Source organism: Galeopterus variegatus, unplaced genomic scaffold (genome assembly GCF_000696425.1).
Source record: "Galeopterus variegatus unplaced genomic scaffold, G_variegatus-3.0.2 Scaffold5820, whole genome shotgun sequence".
Taxonomy (NCBI): Eukaryota; Metazoa; Chordata; class Mammalia; order Dermoptera; family Cynocephalidae; genus Galeopterus; species Galeopterus variegatus.
The window spans coordinates 78,219-90,752 of record NW_007731931.1 but is presented as its reverse complement, the minus strand read 5'-3'; positions in this window follow the sequence as shown (position 1 = coordinate 90,752).

Sequence of the window (12,534 nt, the reverse complement as noted above, 5' to 3'; positions counted from 1 at the left end):
TGGGGGCAACACCGAGGGTTGCAATCCCGTTGCCGGTCCCCGGTCCGGTACGGGGGCAACACTGAGGGTTGTGATCCGTTGCCGGACATGGAAAAAGACAAAAGACAAAAAAAATAAAAAATAAAATAAAATAAAATAAAATAGTATTGGAAGTACTAGCCAGAGCAATCAGGCAACAGTAAAAAATAAAATAAAATAAAATAAAATAAAATAGTATTGGAAGTACTAGCCAGAGCAATCAGGCAACAGAAAGAAATAAAGGCAACCAGATTGGAAAAAATGAAGTCAAACTGTCCCTGTTTGCAGATGACATGATCCTAAATAGAGAAAAATCTAAGCACTACAAAAAAACTCCGAGAGTTAATAAATGATTTCAGTAAAGTGGTAGGATACAAAATCAACACACAAAAATCAGTAGCATTTTTATACTCCAACAACAAACTAGGAGAAAAAGAAATCAAGCCCATTTACAGTAGTCACCAAAAAAATAAAATACCTAGGAATCAATTTAACCAAGGAGGTAAAAGACCTCTACCATGAGAATTACAAATCACTGCTGAAAGAAATTAAATAGGACACACAAAAAAATGGAAAGACATTCCATGCTCTTGGATTGGAAGAATTAACATTATTAAAACATGCATAGTACCCACGGCTATCTACAGATTCAACACAATCCCTACCAAAATACCAGTAACATTCTTCACAGAAATAGAAAAAACAACCCTAATATTCATATGAAACAACAGAAGACCCTGAATAGCCAAAGCAATCCTGAGTAAAATAAATAAATAAATAAATAAATAAAGCCGTAAGCATAACACTACCTAACTTCAAATTATACTGCAAAGCTATAGTAACCCAAACAGCATGGTACTGGCATAAAAAGAGACACACAGACCAATGGAAGAATAGAGAACCCAGAAAGCAACCCACATACTTATAGCCAACTGATCTTCAACAAAGGCAACAAGAACATACATTAGGGAAAAGACTGCCTCTTCAATAAATGGTGCTGGGGAAACTGGACATCCATGTGTAGAAGAATGAAACTAGACCTGCACCTCTCCCCATAAACCAAAATCAACTCAAAATGGATTAAAGACTTAAATATAGTACCAGAAACTACAAATCTCCTAAAAGAAAACATACGGGAAATACTTCAGGAAGTAGGACTAGGCAAAGACATTATGAATATGACCCCTAAAGCACAGGCAACAAAAGGAGAAATAAACACATGGGATTACATCAAACTAAAAAGCTTCTGCACAGCAAAAGAAACAATTAACGAAGTGAAAAGACAACCTACAGAGTGGGAAAAAATATTCGCAAATCATGCATTTGACAAAGGATTAATATCCAGAATATACAAGGAACTTAAACAATTTAACAGTAAAAAACAAATAACCTGATTTAAAAATGGGCAAAGGAGCTGAATAGGCATTTCTCAAAGGAAGATACACAAATGGTCAATAGACACATGAAAAGCTCAACATCATTTAGCATCAGGGAAATACAAATTAAAACCACACTGAGATGTCATGTCACCTCAGTTAGACTGGCTATTATCAAAAAGAGAATAACAAATGTCAGCAAGGATGCAGAGAAAGATGAACCCTCCTACACTGTTGATGGGACTGTAAATTGGTGCAGCCATTATGGAAAACAGTATGGAGGTTCCTCAAACAACTACAGATAGAACTGCCATATGATCCAGCAGTTCCACTGTTGGGTATATACCCAAAGGAATGGAAATCACCATGTGAAAGGGATACCTGTACTCCTATGTTTATCACAGCTCTAATTACAATAGCCAAGAGTTGGAACCAATGTAAATGTCCATCTTGGATGACAGGATAAAGAAAATGTGGTTTATATACACAATGGAATACTACTCTGCCATAAAAAAGAATGAGATACTGCCATTTGCTCCAACATGAATGAACTTAGAGAAAATTATGTTAAATGAAATAAGCCAGGCACAGAAAGAGAAATACTGTATGCCCTCACTCATAAGTGGGAGCTAAAAAACCAAATAAATAAAAAAGAAAGAAAGAAGATACAACAATCACCATAATAGGTTAAACTTTCAGAAGGAGAGAATGGAACTGTGGTTACTAGAGGTGGAAAAGGGTGAGGGGGAGAGGCGTTATCGAGAAATTGGTTAATGAGCACAAAGAATGATTATGTTTTGTAATGATGAATATGCTAATTTTCCTGATTTGATCATCATGTATTGTACACAGGTACTGATATTCGACTCTGTACCCTATGTATAATCAATTATGTTTAATCAACATGTAGAATCAATTATGTTTCAATTAAAAGATCCTTATTAACTGGAGATATAGTAGATATTTATGAGTGAAATTACATGATTTACCTTAATATAATCTGGCAAAAAATTTGTTTGGGGTATATAGGTAAGACAAGTGTTAAAATACTGGTAGTTAATCTGGGAGGTGGGCACATAAAGGTTCATTGTATTATTCTCTCTAGTTTTGTGTGTGTTTGAAATTTTCCATAACAAAAGTTTAATGTATCTTTAACTGAGTCAACGATGTATAAAACATTTCACCGTGTTCAGAAGAATAGCTCAGGTGAATACACAATCTCAGTTTCAGGGTGTCATGAAAGAATCCTAAGAAATTTTTGCTACAGAAGTTGCTTTGGTTCCTACTTTTTTGCAGTGACTCTACAGCTTTATTTTTCATCATCATCTAAGTTTTATTTTCAGGACATTTGAACTGTGTTTTTATATTCCTCGTACACAAACTCTACTACATTCTCAATCTCCTGGCCTGAACTATATCCTGACTCCACCGAGAAAATCATTTCCTATCAGCTGCTAACTTTCTCCTATCCATCTCTCGGTGTGTTTCCTTTGGCAAAGGGGCAGGGCTAGAGTGGTACAGGGTGAGTCTGTCAAACTCCTAACTCCCGATGGCGGCATCCAGACCCTCCATCTCCTAACAATCTCTGCTCCTAATGCTCTCACAACTACTGCAATATACAGTCAGCACTACTAGATTGCAAAGGTGAAAAAACCCTCACATTATCAAAAGCCCTGTTTTAAAAATACTTATTTCAATGAGGAAAAAGAAAAGTTAGGGCTAGAGTTTCAGACTAAGCTTTTTGTTTTTCTGAAGAAAGTTCAATAATAAAGTTTTTATAGCTATCAGAGAACAGCTACACAACCTAAATTGCACTGAAAAATGCAGCATTTCATTACCCCTAGCTCTTGCCCAAGTAATGACTTTCTTTTGCTACCATCATTAACACCATTTCTTATACCATTTCACTTCACTATTATCAAATCCCACTACTGTCAGGACAAACCAGGTTTCTTTTTTCCTTAGCAAAACTACCATCAGTCTTTGAAATACAAATCTATATCTTTTATCAATACTTATTATGTCCAAGTTGCTGAATGAAAACTTCATAGTATCAGAAATAAAGAATAACAATCTTCCTAGCAAACAATTTGCACTATGTGTCACATATTGTACCAAAGGTTTTACATGCGTCATCTCATTAATCCTCACAGCAATTCTTGTTGGTAGGCTCAATTATCATCATCTCCACTGTACAGATAGGAAAACAGTTCCAGTAAAATTAAGTAATTTGTTCAAAGTCACCAAGTAAGGAAGGATTCAAACCCGGTCCTCTCATTCCATAGTCTCTTCTCTCAAACATTCTATTTCACTATATCTACTTTACTTTGTTTTTGCCACCTATTTACCTCTTGATTATTGTCATGTTTCAAAAACACAGGCAACTAGAGTTCACAGTTAGTCTCTCCCCTCCAAATTCATCATCCCAGCTACATCAATGCCCATGCAGATAACACCCTAGCCTCCCAATTTAACTACCTCAACTAACATGAACTTCACTGTCCATCTGACTATGGTCTTCCTTCTGAGGACCACACCTGTCACATCACTGCCCAGGTCTAAACCAGTCTTTAAATTTTTCACTCTGATCAGTTCCTCTATGGCCACAGCCAAAAGTCATTAACGCTTACGTCTTCCCTGAATCACAGCCATTCTTCAACCTCATCAAGAACTCTTCTTCCTTTTTTCCCATTCAAATCCTCCATTCTCATTCACTGTAATTTGGTTTCCATTTCTACCATTCGAGGGAAACTGCTTTCAATAATGTCATTAATTACCTTTTACGACATTCTGGTTATCTATGATGTCTGGAATTTGACCTATTCTGCATGAACAGTATTTCCAGAGTTTAAAGAATTTAACTCCAAAAGTGAACAATGACCAGAAAAAATAAGACATCACAGCACCCAAAATATGGCACATAATATGGGATATATGCTATCCTGGGAAATACATACACTTATAAACTCATTTGTCTTACAAAGGATTTTTGTATATAAATACAGAAAGAGAAGAACTGTCACAGCCCACGCATCACCATCGTGGCATTGATTACAATACAATTAATGTGCTCATATCTGGCAGATTGAGCCATCGTGGCATGATGCTGGTCATTCAAACCTGGCAGATCTCACTGATACCCCACATGGCACCAATGGTACTGTAATTATGACATTGGTGTAATTTTTATTTTCTATTTTGTTTTAACTAGAGAGGCAGTGTGGCAAAGTGGTTAAGAGCATGGCTCTGGAGCCAGACTGCCTGGCCTTGAATCCTGGCTCTCCCATTTCCTGGGTGTGTGATCTGGGCCAAGTTACTTAACTTCCTTGTGCTTCAGTTTTCACATATCAAATGGGGATAACAATACTACCTACCTGATCAATCAGTTAACACATGCTTAGAAGAATACTGGGCATATGGGAAATGCTATAACTATAAATACCAGCTATCACTAACATTAATAATACATGAGTATTTTTTAAATCCACTGTTTGGATGTTTCCAGCTAAAATGGTCTACCTTAATTGCTAAATCCAAAGAGCACTTTTCAGCTTACAACTTACTTGACACTGTGGACCACTTCCTCCTTCTCAGAACTCTTCATTTGGATTCCAAAGACCATCTTCTCCTGGTTCTCCTCCTATTCGTCTGGCTGCTCTTCCTCAGTCTCCTTCATGGGCTCTTCTTCTCCATTCCCTGCCACCCAAACGTCAACTCTCTTTTCTTCTCACTCTTACTCCCTCCTTGGGTGACCTTACCCACCACACCCACAGCTTAAAACAGCACTTTCTGAACTTTTATCATTTTGGTAGCTTCACCATGATTTTTGCATTTCCACATATCATATATATTTTTACTTAATATTCCCCTTTTATTGAGCTCACTTGGCCTAAGTGATAATGTCCATGATATCACAGATTTGACGTGCAAGTTAAGTTTTTCATACATATTAACTATTAAAAAATGTGTTTATCTATGTACCATTTTAAAATATCTTGTATTACATTGTAGCGAACAATAGCTTCCAAACTTCCAATTGCTGAAGACTCCCAAATCTTTCCAGGCTGGACTGTATCTCTTGACTTCCAGACCCTTCCTATCAACTGCTACTGGATCTTAACCAAGATGTCCCACAAGCCCCTCAGGTTCAGTAAGTTCAAAACCAAACTTATCTTTTTCCTCAAAAACAAACTAATGAAACCAAGTTCTTTCCTCTTTCTGTATGCTGTTTATCAGTTAATTGCTCTACATGGTTACTCAAACCAAAAATCTGGGGTGCCAATCTAGACCGTCCAGTCTCCTTCAACATTTCTATCCAATTGACCACTAAGTCCTGTCATTTCTGCTTCCCTAAGAAATCTAATATTAGCACACATACAACTCTTCATGCCCAGTGCCACTCACTGCCTTAGTTGTATCATCTCTTCTCCTCTGAACTAATTTAACAAGCAGTCTCCTAACTGGTGGCTTGCCTTCAATTCTGGCATCTTGAAATTCTGATCTTATCATTTTAGTGCTTAAAATCATTCAATAGCTTCAATTCATTTTCAGAATAAAGTCCAACCTCCCCACTGTAAGCATAAAAGGCCTTTTGTGATCCTATTGCTGCCTTTAACTCCCGTCACCCCATGACACACAACCTAGAAGCCATTCAGACCCAACTGCTTGTCATTTCTAAACAAACCTTATTCTGCAACCACCTAACGCCTACCAGTCCTTAATAATCAATCCCAGGAAGCATTTCCTGATCTTCGCACTACCACCAAGTTTATCCTTGCATCTTTTCTCTATAAGCCCAGAGCACCCTGCCCATATCTCTGACGGCAGTTTTCACACTGATCATCACATGTTTATCTCTGTAGGGGCACTATAGTTCCAGAGGACACACTGTATAATCCACTTGTCACCTGTACTATTATTTACTTAATATTTCCCTTTAAAACAACTTTTTTTTTTTTTTGTCCTTTTTGAGACCGGCTGCACCGCACTCAGCCAGTGAGCACTGTGAGCGCACCGGTCATCCCTATATACGATCCCAGCACCGCACTCTCCCGAGTGCGCCATGGGCTTGGCCCACAACTCAACTTTTAACTTATATATAAACTTATTTTAATAGAAAATAGAAAATTTTTTATCAACAAGAAATCCTAAGTTTGGTATGGCAGAATTTTTCCTAATTCACTAAAATAAATATAACTACTAAAATTAAATATTAAAGGACTTCTGGTCCCATCATTTATGGTGAACTAAATACTGTGGTGGACTCTACTACTGTAAAAAAAAAAAAATCCTAGATTTCTAGAAAAAAACTTTTTTAATGCTTTTGCTGAGCTCACAGAAATAGGGGAATATTTAAAGCTACCCTCTCCCCCAAAAGCAACAAACCTTGAGCTAGAAACTAAACCTCGCAGTGAAGAATTGCAAGTAGTGGTGCCAAGAGCAGTAGTAGGATCAGGGCACTGAGCCCTGGGCCAGAAGCAAACTGTGGGAACTAAAACGTAGCCCCAGTTAAACTCTCTGACTCCCAGCCAAAGCTGATACAAGTGCTTTCAGAAGAAAAGCATCCCTGAAATAGACTCTCAAGATTTCCACAAAGATCAATCAAATAGGGGTTCACAGTCAATGATACTAAGCACAGAAGGTAACAAGCCAACATAAGAGAGACAACAGAAAAAAACAAGCAATAAACATAGACCCCCTAAGGATATCAGACACTGGGACTGTCAGATATAATCCACAGAACGGCTATAGATTCAAAAAGATGAGCAAGCAACATAAGACTATGATGAATGACTGGATATATCTGAAAAAGAACCAAGTGAAACTTTCAGCAAAAGTAAAATTGTTAAAGGGTTTAAAAAATGGATGGAATAACAAGATCAAGCACAGCTGAAGAAAAAACTGATAAACTAGAAGATATGACTAATGAAATTACCCAGCACTGTAAATTCTGGAAAAGAGAGACAAAAAGATGAAAACTATCAAAGATGAAGAGTAAGTGATATGGGGAACAATATATATCCAGTTAAAGTTCCAGAAGGAGAATATAGAGAAAGTCAAAGAGAGATAACATTTAAAGAATTCAGGGCTCAGAATGTTCTAGACCTCATGAAAGACAAAATTCAGAATCAGGAAACACATAAATCCAAAATAGGATAAATAATAGTAACATCCATCTAGACTTAGAAGTGAAATGACATAACACCAAAGATAGAAAAATCCAATGCAACTAAAGGAAAAAGAATATTTTCTTCCAAAAAGCATAAATAAAGCTAGCAACAGACTTTGCATGAGCAGAAAAACATCTTCACCACACTGACAGAAAAGAGACTACCAACCTAGAACTGTACAACTATCAAAATGATATCTCAAGAACAAGGGTAAAATAAAAATAGTATCAGAAAAATACCGAACTGGGGCCGAGCCCAGGGCACACTAGGGAGAGTGCGGCGCTGGGAGCGCAGCAGCGCTCCCGCCGTGGGTTCGGATCCTATATAGGGATGGCCGGTGCACTCACTGGCTGAGCGCGGTGCGGCTGGTCTCAAAAAGGACAAAAAAAAAAAAAAGAAAGAAAGAAAGAAAAATACCGAACTGACCACCAACCAAGAGACCTAAACTAAAAGCATTTCTACATACACCAATTAAAATACACCGATTATGTGATGGGATTAAAAGAAAAACCCAATAACATGCCCTTTATAAGAGACAGCCAAAATGTAAGGACATTAAAAAAAAAAAGTGAATAAAATGAAGGAAAGGGATATTCCAGGTAAGTTACCACCAAAAGACAGAATCAGACAAAACAGACTCTAAGACAAAAAAGGAAAATTAGGATTGGAGAGGGTCGTAACATAGTAAAAGTTCAATCTACTAGGATGATAGTGTTAAGCTTGCATATATCTAACAAAAGAGTCTCAAAATACATAAAACCAAAAATTGTTAGAATTACACAAAGTCTGGGCTGAGCCCGTGGCGCACTCGGGAGAGTGCGGCGCTGGGAACGCAGCAGCGCTCCCGCCGCAGGTTTGGATCCTATATAGGGATGGCCATGTGATGCGCTCACTGGCTGAGCGCAGTGCGGCCGGTCACAAAAAGGACAAAAAAAAAAAAGACTGTCTGAACAACACAATTAAGCTTTATCTAACAGATAATAACAATTAGAGAATACATAATCTTCACCAGTACACAATGAACAGTTATAATAATTCACTATGTATAAGGCCATATAGCAAGGACAAAAAAATGTTTTTAAAAAGATGAAATACCACATTCTCTGACAACACAAGAAATCAATAACAAAAAGAAAAAAATTAATGTAGATACATTTGAAAATTTAAAAACATATTTCTAAATAACTCAAAAGTCAAAGAAGAAAACAAAAGGAAACTTTAATGCTTAGATTTGAAAATTAATGAAAAAACAATAAATTAAACTGTTAGATAAAGACAAAATGGACTTTGAGGAAGTTTATAGCCTTACATGCTTAAACTAGAAAATAAGAATAGCTAAAAATTAATGTTAAGCATACATTTTAACATAGACAAATAAAAGAATAAACTCAAAGAAAGTAGAAGAACATAAATAATAAATAAAAGAGGGAAAAAAATCAATGAAATAAAAAAACAAAGATATAATAGAGGGACTAATTAAGCCAAAAGTTAAGCCTTTACCAAGATTAATAAAATAGACAAACTTCTGGCAAGACTGATCAAGAAAAAAAGAGAAGTCAGGCATAGATAATACTCAAAATGAGATAGCTACAGATAAAGCAGAAATTAAAGAGGGGGTTAAAATACCATGAACTTGAAGCAAAAAAAATTAAAAATGCTTGATAAAAGGACAAATTTTTAAAACTTACCAAAACTGACTAAAAGAAACAGAAAACCTGAATAGTCCTATTACTATTCTAATTATTACTAAACTTCCATAAAGAAAACATTAGGTCCAAATGATCTTACAAATAAATTCCAAACTTTTGAGCAACAAATCGCTCCAATCCAAACTTCCAGGAAACAGAAAAAGAGGAACTACTCTCTAACTCATTGTATGAGGTCAGTGTAACCTTAATACCAAAATCAAATTAGACAATCATCAAAGAAAAACAGATTAACAAACTCAGCCCAGTAGTTCCTAAGAAGACAATCCATTAAAACCAATTCGGGTTTATCTCAGGAAGAAATATGAGAGAACGAAAAATTTTAAATCTATAAATTGGAATTCATTACATTTAACAGATTAAAGGAGAAAAACCCCAAGATAGTCTCAACAGATACTGAAAAGCATGTGACAAAATTGCAAACAAAAATTTTCCTACCTTATTCAAAGGTTTCCACAAAAACTCATAGCAAATGTTGTTCTTAATGGAGAAACATTCTCTTTAAAATCAGAAATGAAACCTGTATACCCACTATGATCACTTGTAATGAACAACCATAATCACTGCCATTGAACACAGATCTAAAAGTATGCCAGCACATTAAGACAAGAAAAATAAAAGGGAAAATAATTGGAAAGAACCAAAACTGTCACTATTTGCAAATAATACAACTATCCACAGAGAAAAATCCAAAGAAATTACAGAAAATATATTAGAAATAATAAGTTTATTATCCCCATACTAGTCAGCCACCAAAAAACAACAAAAAAAGAGTTTATTAAGTGGATCACTAAAGATCAATATAAAAAAATTCATTAAATTTTTCTTTACTAACAATAAATAGAAAATAGAATCTTTAAAAACACCACCATTTATAATAGCAACAAAAATGATTAAAAACATCAAAATCAACATTTAAAAAGTTGAAGAACTCTATGGAGAAAATTATAAAACTGTATTAAAAGACATTAAAAATTTCGGGCCGGCGCTCCCGCCGAGGGTTCGGATCCCATGTGGAGACCAGTTCCCGCTCACTGGCTGAGCGTAGTGCGGGCGCAACACCGAGGGTTGCGATCCTGTTGCCGGTCCCCGGTATGGGCGTGACACCGAGGGTTGCGATCCCGTTACCGGTCAGAAAAAAAAAAAAAAAAAAGACAAAAAAAAAGACATTAAAAATTTAAATAAATGGAAATTCATACCGTATTCTCAGTCAGGAAGGCTCAAAACTTAAAAGGTTCAACTCTCCCCAAAATGGAGTCAATCAATTCCAATTAATTTCCAAAGAGTTTTTCATGTCATGTAACAAGCTGATTCCTAAGAACAAAGGTCTAAGAACAGCTGAGACTCGAGTCTTCCCCAGATACCAAGACTTCTGGTAAAACCATAGCAATGATGATTAAGACAGTGTGGTATCAACAAAGATAGACAAGGAGACAAATGGTACAGAGGGGCAAGCCAGAAACAGACCCATGCATAGAGAAACCAGACATGTGAAAGAGATGGTACAGATCACTAGTGAATAAAGAGCCACGTTAATATATGGTATAGAGATAACTGAAGCCACATAGGGGAAAAGAATGAATGTGGATTACTACCTCACCCCATACAGAGAATCAATTCCAGATGGATTATGAATTTAAAAATAAATAAAAATAAATAAAATAAAAAAGATGTAGCATAGAAATATATGACAACAGCACAAAAGGAAGGAGAAATAAATATTCTAAGATTAAAAATATAAATAAATAAAAATAAATAAATGTGAAAGCCATCGTTTAAAAACTTCTAAGAAGAAACACAGGAGAATGTCTCTATAAGCCCAGGTCAAGAAAGGTTTCCAATTAGATTACATTAAAATTAAGAACTTCTGTTCACCAAAATACACCATAAAGATTAAAAAGGACAGGCCACAAAGTGGAAGAAGATATTTACAATGCATACAATCAATAAACGATCAGTGTTACCAGCTTATCAGTTTTAAAATACAAGCCAACAGAAAAATGGGTAAAAGATATGACCAGATATTTCAAAAAGGAAAATACAGATGGTTCATAAACATATGAAAAAATGCTCAATCTCATTAGTAATCAAAAAAAATACAAATTAAAACTACAATGACGCATCATTTCATACCCATTCCATTGGCAAATAATAAGTTTGACAAAAACAAGTGTTGGAAAGGTTGTAGAGCTGCAGAGCAACTGTAACTCTTACTCACTGCTGGTCAAAGTACTAGCTAGTAAAACTACTTCAGAAAACAATTTGGCAGCATTTTGTAAAGCTGAACATTCATACTCCTTGACCCAGCAATTCCACTTGTAGCGAATAGTTTACCACAGTAGCATTCCAACCTGTTTTTGTTCACAAACCACCAAAAACGTTTTTAAAAATTACATACCCTTCACATATTACAATGACATCTAAAAAATTTCAGCATAAATCTAAATAATTGTAAAGAATGAATTTCTAGAATATCATGTTGACATTTTAAAGTAAAACTGATACATCATTCTTTGAAATGTATGATTATTATTAGCATACATTTGATCAAAAAATAACTATATACACTGATAATTAAACATTAAAAGTGAAATTTTTACCAGAAATGCATCTCTTGATGAAATGGATAGGGGAAGTACTTAGAATAACAGAGCCTTTTCCTAACACTATACACTGTATTTTAAATTATCCCTTTGTTTTCCATGGGGAGTTTTTCTACTTGGGGCAATGCCCTAGCAAGATTTCACATGGGCATAGGGTTTGCCTTATTTATGTAAAAGACTATTGTGAAAGGGACTGTGGAAAAGTAGAACTAGCAGGACTCCATCACAGGCCTCAGGCATAGCAATTTTAGGAAAGAGTACATATGGAATTTAATGATCTACAAACTGATTAACATCACTTGTACCCACATCTTTAGAAAATCTTCATTACTTCTCTGAAGGTCATGCACCCCAGTGCGAAAATTAGAGAAATTCTTGCAACTGTGTACCAAAAGATATGTACAAGAATCCTCATAATAGCAAAACCTAGAAATAACCAAAATGTCCATCAATGGGAGAATGCATACACTGTGTTATATTCACCCATGGAATATTACACAGCAGGGAAAATTAATGACTTACCTCTACACACAATACTAGTGACTCTTAGAAACATAACACTGAGTGAAATAAGCAAGTCCCAGAAGATTATATACCCTGTATATATATATATATATATATATATTTTTTTTTTTTTTTTTTTTTTTTTTTTTTTTTTTTT